This window comes from Triturus cristatus, chromosome 10 (assembly GCF_964204655.1).
Source record: "Triturus cristatus chromosome 10, aTriCri1.1, whole genome shotgun sequence".
Taxonomy (NCBI): domain Eukaryota; kingdom Metazoa; phylum Chordata; class Amphibia; order Caudata; family Salamandridae; genus Triturus; species Triturus cristatus.
The window spans coordinates 856,739,297-856,751,656 of NC_140593.1; the positions used below are offsets into that span (position 1 = coordinate 856,739,297).

Below are 12,360 nucleotides of genomic sequence, written 5' to 3' on the forward strand. Positions count from 1 at the left end.
ACATAGTTCTTTAAACATAGGATGTTAGATATGATTTGGGATTAGGTTGACTTGACCCTCCAGACATCTGTCGCCACATGTAGAGCTAAATGTCAAGTCCCCTTCACCCCCTAGCTGCACGTCAATCACACGTCATGCTGCTGTGCGCGCATTTCTGCCAAGTATTTCTGCTAACATTACGAAACTCTTTCATGGAACCACCCCATTATGACATCATACCTGATGACGTTCCTTTGTTACGCCCAATTACGCCTCCTTCAGCTATGCATGTGAAATGTTATCTTTGCTATCAATTGTTAAGCCTCTCGCATTTGCTTCACTGTAATGCCTATTGTATAAAAGTGATTAATTATCAATAATGTATGTACTTCACTTCCTGAACCTCCGTGGTGATGGAACCTGGAGGCCACGATTCCGAATCGTCCATTGGAATAAAGCCCATTCCGAACCTCTAATACCACGGATTCTGCCTCTTATTTATTGAGCTATTTTTATTATGTTCTGTATCAAATGAAGTCCCGGTAATTAAATTATTTACCACAGTTGTTGCAGGGACAGTGCCTTCTCCGCCCAAAAGGTGGCAGGAGAGCCTCACAACAAAGATGGGATCAACTGCTTAATGAGAAACCAGCACGGCAGTTTGTGTGATGGAGTGCAAATTTAACGGAAGGTGTGCCTGAGGTGTCCCTTCCAGGAATACATGGAATTGTGATTGAGGGCCCAGCCTGATCGTTGGTGGATTTCTCGTCATATGTTACAGGTCCGTGCAAAGATTGTGGTGTGTGGGGAATGCACTGCAAAAAACAGGACGATTTAAGGGTGTAAAAGAAACCTGTCAGAAGTGGGATTTGAACCCACGCCTCCATGAGGAAACCAGAAGTCTCAGTTGCACTGAAGATCAAGCTCTCTTGAGTCTGGCGCCTTAGACCACTCGGCCATCCTGACAGCCCTGGGTGTGCACAGATCTGACTCTTCTGACTGCACCTGCCAATGTTTGCACTTACAACGTTCACAGCAATGTCACAAGTGTAAAGACCCCACAATACAACATGGCATGACAAAAAAAAAGCTAGGCACAAGAGCGACCACTGATGGATGCGGATTACTTTGTTTCGTCTTGCAAAAGTAAAGGAAGTTTCCCACGGCTCGCTGGGTTCAAGGACCGCCTCTTCTTAAGCTTGCATTGAGATAATAAGGTTTTAGAGGGTGCACATAAAAGCAGCTCATGTACAGTGTTTCTGCCCGGTCTCGAACCGGGGACCTTTCGCGTGTTAGGCGAACGTGATGACCACTACACTACAGAAACTCACTTGCTGTCTTTTACTGTTAGAGCAAGGTTCCTCTCAAGGATTCTCTCTACTTCTATTCTGCTGTATCAGCAGCCACTCAGAAAGCGAGGAGCAAGTGTGAAAACTGCAGAGATATCAGCCAACATGCTTGCAATTAGACGTATTAAAAATTGACTTATGCAGGCATCGACAGACAAATATCTGATGCCTAAATGCCAGCAAGTACAGCTTGGGAAAGCATCACCTGGGACACACACAGACTAAGCATGAAGGCAGAAAAAGCATGGTGATCCATGTTTCTTATGAGGTTCAAAATATTTTGTGCAACAATGCGGCGAGTGTAATGAGAAATAGTCAGGCATTGTGAGTTTTGAGTAGGATTCGTATGTTTACCTCTGAAAAAGGGCTCGTCCGGGATTTGAACCCTGGACCTCTCGCACCCTAAGCGAGAATCATACCCCTAGACCAACGATCCGAGGCACACAAGAGTTACCTTTTGCACCGGCTCCGAGGTTATTGGCAGCGAGTTAGTGAATGCTTCACCCAAAGCAAGCAACTGCACATGCTGCTCTCTTCTGCAATATGGTTGCTGTCTTTTCCATGGCCGTCATCGAACAAGAAATGAAAATGCCTCTATCCTTCAGACATTTTGTTTGTTCTAGGTGTATGCTCTCGGTGAGGTCAATAAAACCATTTCTGCTCTCATGCCTTGCTTTCATGAAGTAGGCCCAACCTTCAGTACACAAGGACGTGCAAACGAATAGCGCAAACTATCGTCACTTCTCTTTTTGAGCTGTCACTGATGCCCCTGGAGCACAGTACGTCACGCTGGTGAGGGATAGACAGCTTCCATTATCTCAGCTTTCCTATAAATTGAGAGAGTAAATGCAAACTGTGTGAAAAACAGAAAGCTGCTCTTTCTGCCCGGTCTTGAACCAGGGACCTTTCGAGTGTAAAGCGAACGTGATAACCACTACACTACAGAAACAAACACGCTTGCAGGAATCTTCTTGACATGTAGTGGGCTGGAATGCACAGACCAAGAGCCAATGTCCATGAAGCTCAAAGTTGGACCCTCCTTACCCGATCTCTTTCTTTGGAAGAAAGGAACGAGGACCACTTTTATTCCAAAAGGCGATTTTAAAACCATACCTGAAACCACACTAGAAAAACACTTTGCATTTAATTTTCCTACACTGATGGTCCACCCCAGAAAAGCAGTTGCAAAGAAGTCCGGCACTGAAATTCTATACGCCAAAAGTGGGAAATAGCGTAGAGGGAAAGGAACTTTCTCACCATACACGGCGTCTTATAGCATTGAAAAGAAGAAATGGCCCTATATAATAAGCAGCCTAAAAATAATTCCACAACATGGGCTCGTCCGGGATTTGAACCCGGGACCTCTCGCACCCGAAGCGAGAATCATACTCCTAGACCAACGAGCCTGATTCCCCAGTCGGCATTTTAAGCAATTTCTGATGCGTCTTTCAGAAACAAAGCAGGGCTATTTGGCTGCTCTCTCTCTATGTGAACCAAACAAAGTCATGTTTTCTCTCAAGGTGTTGTTTTTTTCACTCTTGCAAGGAAGGGATCAGTCGATATCCTAGCTGCCAGAGAGCAGAAAAAAGGCGCTGATGAGAGCTGCAGGCACTTTCTGGCACTTGTACTCCTCTGCAAGTCCTGGACACTTGCCCCATAGACTTCCACCCCAGATGCAAGGGAGGGCCTGCCAATTCTTGCTCCTAAGACAGAGGCATTTGATTCTTGGATTCAATCATGCTCACTCAGCGCTCGATCAGGCTCGATCAAGCGAGATTTATATGAGTGGCTCGCAGGACTGAAACACTCACCTGGGAGCCCCAGGGTGGCTGAATTCCCAGGATGGCCATTTTTGGGCAAGTCAACTCCTTTCCTCCTGCCTCAATCTAGAATTGGCTGCAAATCACAAGATAGAGTTCAATGTCCGTGTGTACTGCCTACTCCCAGATATCTCTCTGTCTTCCTTATGTAAATTAAAATTCGCAAGGGGGGACCAATGACAATCTGCTCCTCCCACATAACCAGGAAGCCCTGTTGAACATGTCTGCCTGTGTTGTTGCAGGGACAGTGCCTTCTCCGCCCAAAAGGTGGCAGGAGAGCCTCACAACAAAGATGGGATCAACTGCTTAATGAGAAACCAGCACGGCAGTTTGTGTGATGGAGTGCAAATTTAACGGAAGGTGTGCCTGAGGTCTCCCTTCCAGGAATACATGGAATTGTGATTGAGGGCCCAGCCTGATCGTTGGTGGATTTCTCGTCATATGTTACAGGTCCGTGCAAAGATTGTGGTGTGTGGGGAATGCACTGCAAAAAACAGAACGATTTAAGGGTGTAAAAGAAACCTGTCAGAAGTGGGATTTGAACCCACGCCTCCATGAGGAGACCAGAAGTCTCAGTTGCACTGAAGATCAAGCTCTCTTGAGTCTGGCGCCTTAGACCACTCGGCCATCCTGACAGCCCTGGGTGTGCACAGATCTGACTCTTCTGACTGCACCTGCCAATGTTTGCACTTACAACGTTCACAGCAATGTCACAAGTGTAAAGACCCCACAATACAACATGGCATGACAAAAAAAAAGCTAGGCACAAGAGCGACCACTGATGGATGCGGATTACTTTGTTTTGTCTTGCAAAAGTAAAGGAAGTTTCCCACGGCTCGCTGGGTTCAAGGACCGCCTCTTCTTAAGCTTGCATTGAGATAATAAGGTTTTAGAGGGTGCACATAAAAGCAGCTCATGCACAGTGTTTCTGCCCGGTCTCGAACCGGGGACCTTTCGCGTGTTAGGCGAACGTGATGACCACTACACTACAGAAACTCACTTGCTGTGTTTTACTGTTAGAGCAAGGTTCCTCTCAAGGATTCTCTCTACTTCTATTCTGCTGTATCAGCAGCCACTCAGAAAGCGAGGAGCAAGTGTGAAAACTGCAGAGATATCAGCCAACATACTTGCAATTAGACGTATTAAAAATTGACTTATGCAGGCATCGACAGACAAATATCTGATGCCTAAATGCCAGCAAGTACAGCTTGGGAAAGCATCACCTGGGACACACACAGACTAAGCATGAAGGCAGAAAAAGCATGGTGATCCATGTTTCTTATGAGGTTCAAAATATTTTGTGCAACAATGCGGCGAGTGTAATGAGAAATAGTCAGGAATTGTGAGTTTTGAGTAGGATTCGTATGTTTACCTCTGAAAAAGGGCTCGTCCGGGATTTGAACCCTGGACCTCTCGCACCCTAAGCGAGAATCATACCCCTAGACCAACGATCCGAGGCACACAAGAGTTACCTTTCGCACCGGCTCCGGGGGTTATTGGCAGCGAGTTAGTGAATGCTTCACCCAAAGCAAGCAACTGCACATGCTGCTCTCTTCTGCAATATGGTTGCTGTCTTTTCCATGGCCGTCATCGAACAAGAAATGAAAATGCCTCTATCCTTCAGACATTTTGTTTGTTCTAGGTGTATGCTCTCGGTGAGGTCAATAAAACCATTTCTGCTCTCATGCCTTGCTTTCATGAAGTAGGCCCAACCTTCAGTACACAAGGACGTGCAAACGAATAGCGCAAACTATCGTCACTTCTCTTTTTGAGCTGTCACTGATGCCCCTGGAGCACAGTACGTCACGCTGGTGAGGGATAGACAGCTTCCATTATCTCAGCTTTCCTATAAATTGAGAGAGTAAATGCAAACTGTGTGAAAAACAGAAAACTGCTCTTTCTGCCCGGTCTCAAACCAGGGACCTTTCGAGTGTAAAGCGAACGTGATAACCACTACACTACAGAAACAGACACGCTTGCAGGAATCTTCTTGACATGTAGTGGGCTGGAATGCACAGACCAAGAGCCAATGTCCATGAAGCTCAAAGTTGGACCCTCCTTACCCGATCTCTTTCTTTGGAAGAAAGGAACGAGGACCACTTTTATTCCAAAAGGCGATTTTAAAACCATACCTGAAACCACACTAGAAAAACACTTTGCATTTAATTTTCCTACACTGATGGTCCACCCCAGAAAAGCAGTTGCAAAGAAGTCCGGCACTGAAATTCTATACGCCAAAAGTGGGAAATAGCGTAGAGGGAAAGGAACTTTCTCACCATACACGGCGTCTTATAGCATTGAAAAGAAGAAATGGCCCTATATAATAAGCAGCCTAAAAATAATTCCACAGCATGGGCTCGTCCGGGATTTGAACCCGGGACCTCTCGCACCCGAAGCGAAAATCATACCCCTAGACCAACGAGCCTGATTCCCCAGTCGGCATTTTAAGCAATTTCTGATGCGTCTTTCAGAAACAAAGCAGGGCTATTTGGCTGCTCTCTCTCTATGTGAACCACACAAAGTCATGTTTTCTCTCAAGGTGTTGTTTTTTTCACTCTTGCAAGGAAGGGATCAGTCGATATCCTAGCTGCCAGAGAGCAGAAAAAAGGCGCTGATGAGAACTGCAGGCACTTTCTGGCACTTGTACTCCTCTGCAAGTCCTGGACACTTGCCCCATAGACTTCCACCCCAGATGCAAGGGAGGGCCTGCCAATTCTTGCTCCTAAGACAGAGGCATTTGATTCTTGGATTCAAACATGCTCACTCAGCGCTCGATCAGGCTCGATCAAGCGAGATTTATATGAGTGGCTCGCAGGACTGAAACACTCACCTGGGAGCCCCAGGGTGGCTGAATTCCCAGTATGGCCATTTTTGGGCAAGTCACCTCCTTTCCTTCTGCCTCAATCTAGAATTGGCTGCAAATCACAAGATAGAGTTCAATGTCCGTGTGTACTGCCTACTCCCAGCTACCTCTCTGTTTTCCTTATGTAAATTAAAATTTGCAAGGGGGGACCAATGACAATCTGCTCCTCCCACATAACCAGGAAGCCCTGTTGAACATGTCTGCTTGTGTTGTTGCAGGGACAGTGCCTTCTCCGCCCAAAAGGTGGCAGGAGAGCCTCACAACAAAGATGGGATCAACTGCTTAATGAGAAACCAGCACGGCAGTTTGTGTGATGGAGTGCAAATTTAACGGAAGGTGTGCCTGAGGTGTCCCTTCCAGGAATACATGGAATTGTGATTGAGGGCCCAGCCTGATCGTTGATGGATTTCTCGTCATATGTTACAGGTCCGTGCAAAGATTGTGGTGTGTGGGGAATGCACTGCAAAAAACAGGACGATTTAAGGGTGTAAAAGAAACCTGTCAGAAGTGGGATTTGAACCCACACCTCCATGAGGAGACCAGAAGTCTCAGTTGCACTGAAGATCAAGCTCTCTTGAGTCTGGCGCCTTAGACCACTCGGCCATCCTGACAGCCCTGGGTGTGCACAGATCTGACTCTTCTGACTGCACCTGCCAATGTTTGCACTTACAACGTTCACAGCAATGTCACAAGTGTAAAGACCCCACAATACAACATGGCATGACCAAAAAAAAGCTAGGCACAAGAGCGACCACTGATGGATGCGGATTACTTTGTTTCGTCTTGCAAAAGTAAAGGAAGTTTCCCACGGCTCGCTGGGTTCAAGGACCGCCTCTTCTTAAGCTTGCATTGAGATAATAAGGTTTTAGAGGGTGCACATAAAAGCAGCTCATGCACAGTGTTTCTGCCCGGTCTCGAACCGGGGACCTTTCGCGTGTTAGGCGAACGTGATGACCACTACACTACAGAAACTCACTTGCTGTGTTTTACTGTTAGAGCAAGGTTCCTCTCAAGGATTCTCTCTACTTCTATTCTGCTGTATCAGCAGCCACTCAGAAAGCGAGGAGCAAGTGTGAAAACTGCAGAGATATCAGCCAACATACTTGCAATTAGACGTATTAAAAATTGACTTATGCAGGCATCGACAGACAAATATCTGATGCCTAAATGCCAGCAAGTACAGCTTGGGAAAGCATCACCTGGGACACACACAGACTAAGCATGAAGGCAGAAAAAGCATGGTGATCCATGTTTCTTATGAGGTTCAAAATATTTTGTGCAACAATGCGGCGAGTGTAATGAGAAATAGTCAGGAATTGTGAGTTTTGAGTAGGATTCGTATGTTTACCTCTGAAAAAGGGCTCGTCCGGGATTTGAACCCTGGACCTCTCGCACCCTAAGCGAGAATCATACCCCTAGACCAACGATCCGAGGCACACAAGAGTTACCTTTCGCACCGGCTCCGGGGGTTATTGGCAGCGAGTTAGTGAATGCTTCACCCAAAGCAAGCAACTGCACATGCTGCTCTCTTCTGCAATATGGTTGCTGTCTTTTCCATGGCCGTCATCGAACAAGAAATGAAAATGCCTCTATCCTTCAGACATTTTGTTTGTTCTAGGTGTATGCTCTCGGTGAGGTCAATAAAACCATTTCTGCTCTCATGCCTTGCTTTCATGAAGTAGGCCCAACCTTCAGTACACAAGGACGTGCAAACGAATAGCGCAAACTATCGTCACTTCTCTTTTTGAGCTGTCACTGATGCCCCTGGAGCACAGTACGTCACGCTGGTGAGGGATAGACAGCTTCCATTATCTCAGCTTTCCTATAAATTGAGAGAGTAAATGCAAACTGTGTGAAAAACAGAAAACTGCTCTTTCTGCCCGGTCTCGAACCAGGGACCTTTCGAGTGTAAAGCGAACGTGATAACCACTACACTACAGAAACAGACACGCTTGCAGGAATCTTCTTGACATGTAGTGGGCTGGAATGCACAGACCAAGAGCCAATGTCCATGAAGCTCAAAGTTGGACCCTCCTTACCCGATCTCTTTCTTTGGAAGAAAGGAACGAGGACCACTTTTATTCCAAAAGGCGATTTTAAAACCATACCTGAAACCACACTAGAAAAACACTTTGCATTTAATTTTCCTACACTGATGGTCCACCCCAGAAAAGCAGTTGCAAAGAAGTCCGGCACTGAAATTCTATACGCCAAAAGTGGGAAATAGCGTAGAGGGAAAGGAACTTTCTCACCATACACGGCGTCTTATAGCATTGAAAAGAAGAAATGGCCCTATATAATAAGCAGCCTAAAAATAATTCCACAGCATGGGCTCGTCCGGGATTTGAACCCGGGACCTCTCGCACCCGAAGCGAAAATCATACCCCTAGACCAACGAGCCTGATTCCCCAGTCGGCATTTTAAGCAATTTCTGATGCGTCTTTCAGAAACAAAGCAGGGCTATTTGGCTGCTCTCTCTCTATGTGAACCACACAAAGTCATGTTTTCTCTCAAGGTGTTGTTTTTTTCACTCTTGCAAGGAAGGGATCAGTCGATATCCTAGCTGCCAGAGAGCAGAAAAAAGGCGCTGATGAGAACTGCAGGCACTTTCTGGCACTTGTACTCCTCTGCAAGTCCTGGACACTTGCCCCATAGACTTCCACCCCAGATGCAAGGGAGGGCCTGCCAATTCTTGCTCCTAAGACAGAGGCATTTGATTCTTGGATTCAAACATGCTCACTCAGCGCTCGATCAGGCTCGATCAAGCGAGATTTATATGAGTGGCTCGCAGGACTGAAACACTCACCTGGGAGCCCCAGGGTGGCTGAATTCCCAGTATGGCCATTTTTGGGCAAGTCACCTCCTTTCCTCCTGCCTCAATCTAGAATTGGCTGCAAATCACAAGATAGAGTTCAATGTCCGTGTGTACTGCCTACTCCCAGCTACCTCTCTGTTTTCCTTATGTAAATTAAAATTTGCAAGGGGGGACCAATGACAATCTGCTCCTCCCACATAACCAGGAAGCCCTGTTGAACATGTCTGCTTGTGTTGTTGCAGGGACAGTGCCTTCTCCGCCCAAAAGGTGGCAGGAGAGCCTCACAACAAAGATGGGATCAACTGCTTAATGAGAAACCAGCACGGCAGTTTGTGTGATGGAGTGCAAATTTAACGGAAGGTGTGCCTGAGGTGTCCCTTCCAGGAATACATGGAATTGTGATTGAGGGCCCAGCCTGATCGTTGATGGATTTCTCGTCATATGTTACAGGTCCGTGCAAAGATTGTGGTGTGTGGGGAATGCACTGCAAAAAACAGGACGATTTAAGGGTGTAAAAGAAACCTGTCAGAAGTGGGATTTGAACCCACACCTCCATGAGGAGACCAGAAGTCTCAGTTGCACTGAAGATCAAGCTCTCTTGAGTCTGGCGCCTTAGACCACTCGGCCATCCTGACAGCCCTGGGTGTGCACAGATCTGACTCTTCTGACTGCACCTGCCAATGTTTGCACTTACAACGTTCACAGCAATGTCACAAGTGTAAAGACCCCACAATACAACATGGCATGACCAAAAAAAAGCTAGGCACAAGAGCGACCACTGATGGATGCGGATTACTTTGTTTCGTCTTGCAAAAGTAAAGGAAGTTTCCCACGGCTCGCTGGGTTCAAGGACCGCCTCTTCTTAAGCTTGCATTGAGATAATAAGGTTTTAGAGGGTGCACATAAAAGCAGCTCATGCACAGTGTTTCTGCCCGGTCTCGAACCGGGGACCTTTCGCGTGTTAGGCAAACGTGATGACCACTACACTACAGAAACTCACTTGCTGTGTTTTACTGTTAGAGCAAGGTTCCTCTCAAGGATTCTCTCTACTTCTATTCTGCTGTATCAGCAGCCACTCAGAAAGCGAGGAGCAAGTGTGAAAACTGCAGAGATATCAGCCAACATGCTTGCAATTAGACGTATTAAAAATTGACTTATGCAGGCATCGACAGACAAATATCTGATGCCTAAATGCCAGCAAGTACAGCTTGGGAAAGCATCACCTGGGACACACACAGACTAAGCATGAAGGCAGAAAAAGCATGGTGATCCATGTTTCTTATGAGGTTCAAAATATTTTGTGCAACAATGCGGCGAGTGTAATGAGAAATAGTCAGGCATTGTGAGTTTTGAGTAGGATTCGTATGTTTACCTCTGAAAAAGGGCTCGTCCGGGATTTGAACCCGGGACCTCTCGCACCCGAAGCGAGAATCATTCCCCTAGACCAACGAGCCTGATTCCCCAGTCGGCATTTTAAGCAATTTCTGATGCGTCTTTCAGAAACAAAGCAGGGCTATTTGGCTGCTCTCTCTCTATGTGAACCACACAAAGTCATGTTTTCTCTCAAGGTGTTGTTTTTTTCACTCTTGCAAAGAAGGGATCAGTCGATATCCTAGCTGCCAGAGAGCAGAAAAAAGGCGCTGATGAGAACTGCAGGCACTTTCTGGCACTTGTACTCCTCTGCAAGTCCTGGACACTTTCCCCATAGACTTCCACCCCAGATGCAAGGGAGGGCCTGCCAATTCTTACTCCTAAGACAGAGGCATTTGATTCTTGGATTCAAACACGCTCACTCAGCGCTCGATCAGGCTCGATCAAGCGAGATTTATATGAGTGGCTCGCAGGACTGAAACACTCACCTGGGAGCCCCAGGGTGGCTGAATTCCCAGTATGGCCATTTTTGGGCAAGTCACCTCTTTTCCTCCTGCCTCAATCTAGAATTGGCTGCAAATCACAAGATAGAGTTCAATGTCCGTGTGTACTGCCTACTCCCAGCTACCTCTCTGTCTTCCTTATGTAAATTAAAATTCGCAAGGGGGGACCAATGACAATCTGCTCCTCCCACATAACCAGGAAGCCCTGTTGAACATGTCTGCCTGTGTTGTTGCAGGGACAGTGCCTTCTCCGCCCAAAAGGTGGCAGGAGAGCCTCACAACAAAGATGGGATCAACTGCTTAATGAGAAACCAGCACGGCAGTTTGTGTGATGGAGTGCAAATTTAACGGAAGGTGTGCCTTGAGGTGTCCCTTCCAGGAATACATGGAATTGTGATTGAGGGCCCAGCCTGATCGTTGGTGGATTTCTCGTCATATGTTACAGGTCCGTGCAAAGATTGTGGTGTGTGGGGAATGCACTGCAATAAACAGGACGATTTAAGGGTGTAAAAGAAACCTGTCAGAAGTGGGATTTGAACCCATGCCTCCATGAGGAGACCAGAAGTCTCAGTTGCACTGAAGATCAAGCTCTCTTGAGTCTGGCGCCTTAGACCACTCGGCCATCCTGATAGCTCTGGGTGTGCACAGATCTGACTCTTCTGACTGCACCTGCCAATGTTTGCACTTACAACGTTCACAGCAATGTCACAAGTGTAAAGACCCCACAATACAACATGGCATGACCAAAAAAAAGCTAGGCACAAGAGCGACCACTGATGGATGCGGATTACTTTGTTTCGTCTTGCAAAAGTAAAGGAAGTTTCCCACGGCTCGCTGGGTTCAAGGACCGCCTCTTCTTAAGCTTGCATTGAGATAATAAGGTTTTAGAGGGTGCACATAAAAGCAGCTCATGCACAGTGTTTCTGCCCGGTCTCGAACCGGGGACCTTTCGCGTGTTAGGCGAACGTGATGACCACTACACTACAGAAACTCACTTGCTGTGTTTTACTGTTAGAGCAAGGTTCCTCTCAAGGATTCTCTCTACTTCTATTCTGCTGTATCAGCAGCCACTCAGAAAGCGAGGAGCAAGTGTGAAAACTGCAGAGATATCAGCCAACATACTTGCAATTAGACGTATTAAAAATTGACTTATGCAGGCATCGACAGACAAATATCTGATGCCTAAATGCCAGCAAGTACAGCTTGGGAAAGCATCACCTGGGACACACACAGACTAAGCATGAAGGCAGAAAAAGCATGGTGATCCATGTTTCTTATGAGGTTCAAAATATTTTGTGCAACAATGCGGCGAGTGTAATGAGAAATAGTCAGGAATTGTGAGTTTTGAGTAGGATTCGTATGTTTACCTCTGAAAAAGGGCTCGTCCGGGATTTGAACCCAGGACCTCTCGCACCCTAAGCGAGAATCATACCCCTAGACCAACGATCCGAGGCACACAAGAGTTACCTTTCGCACCGGCTCCGGGGGTTATTGGCAGCGAGTTAGTGAATGCTTCACCCAAAGCAAGCAACTGCACATGCTGCTCTCTTCTGCAATATGGTTGCTGTCTTTTCCATGGCCGTCATCGAACAAGAAATGAAAATGCCTCTATCCTTCAGACATTTTGTTTGTTCTAGGTGTATGCTCTCGGTGAGGTCAA

At 46.7% G+C, this 12,360-nt stretch overlaps 8 non-coding genes across 8 annotated transcripts; all 8 read right to left on the reverse strand.

Moving 5' to 3' along the window:
- Window positions 1–1,233: 1,233 nt before the first annotated feature.
- Window positions 1,234–1,306, reverse strand: TRNAV-AAC (transfer RNA valine (anticodon AAC)). Its single transcript has one exon. It is a non-coding gene; the product is annotated as a tRNA-Val (tRNA).
- A 2,765-nt stretch (window positions 1,307–4,071) lies between these two features.
- On the reverse strand, window positions 4,072–4,144 carry TRNAV-AAC (transfer RNA valine (anticodon AAC)). The gene has a single exon. It is a non-coding gene; the product is annotated as a tRNA-Val (tRNA).
- Window positions 4,145–5,501: 1,357 nt separating this feature from the next.
- On the reverse strand, window positions 5,502–5,573 carry TRNAP-CGG (transfer RNA proline (anticodon CGG)). Its single transcript has one exon. It is a non-coding gene; the product is annotated as a tRNA-Pro (tRNA).
- Window positions 5,574–6,910: 1,337 nt separating this feature from the next.
- Window positions 6,911–6,983, reverse strand: TRNAV-AAC (transfer RNA valine (anticodon AAC)). Its single transcript has one exon. It is a non-coding gene; the product is annotated as a tRNA-Val (tRNA).
- A 1,357-nt stretch (window positions 6,984–8,340) lies between these two features.
- On the reverse strand, window positions 8,341–8,412 carry TRNAP-CGG (transfer RNA proline (anticodon CGG)). Its single transcript has one exon. It is a non-coding gene; the product is annotated as a tRNA-Pro (tRNA).
- Window positions 8,413–9,749: 1,337 nt separating this feature from the next.
- TRNAV-AAC (transfer RNA valine (anticodon AAC)) lies at window positions 9,750–9,822 on the reverse strand. The gene has a single exon. It is a non-coding gene; the product is annotated as a tRNA-Val (tRNA).
- Window positions 9,823–10,208: 386 nt separating this feature from the next.
- Window positions 10,209–10,280, reverse strand: TRNAP-CGG (transfer RNA proline (anticodon CGG)). The gene has a single exon. It is a non-coding gene; the product is annotated as a tRNA-Pro (tRNA).
- Window positions 10,281–11,618: 1,338 nt separating this feature from the next.
- Window positions 11,619–11,691, reverse strand: TRNAV-AAC (transfer RNA valine (anticodon AAC)). The gene has a single exon. It is a non-coding gene; the product is annotated as a tRNA-Val (tRNA).
- Window positions 11,692–12,360: the final 669 nt, after the last annotated feature.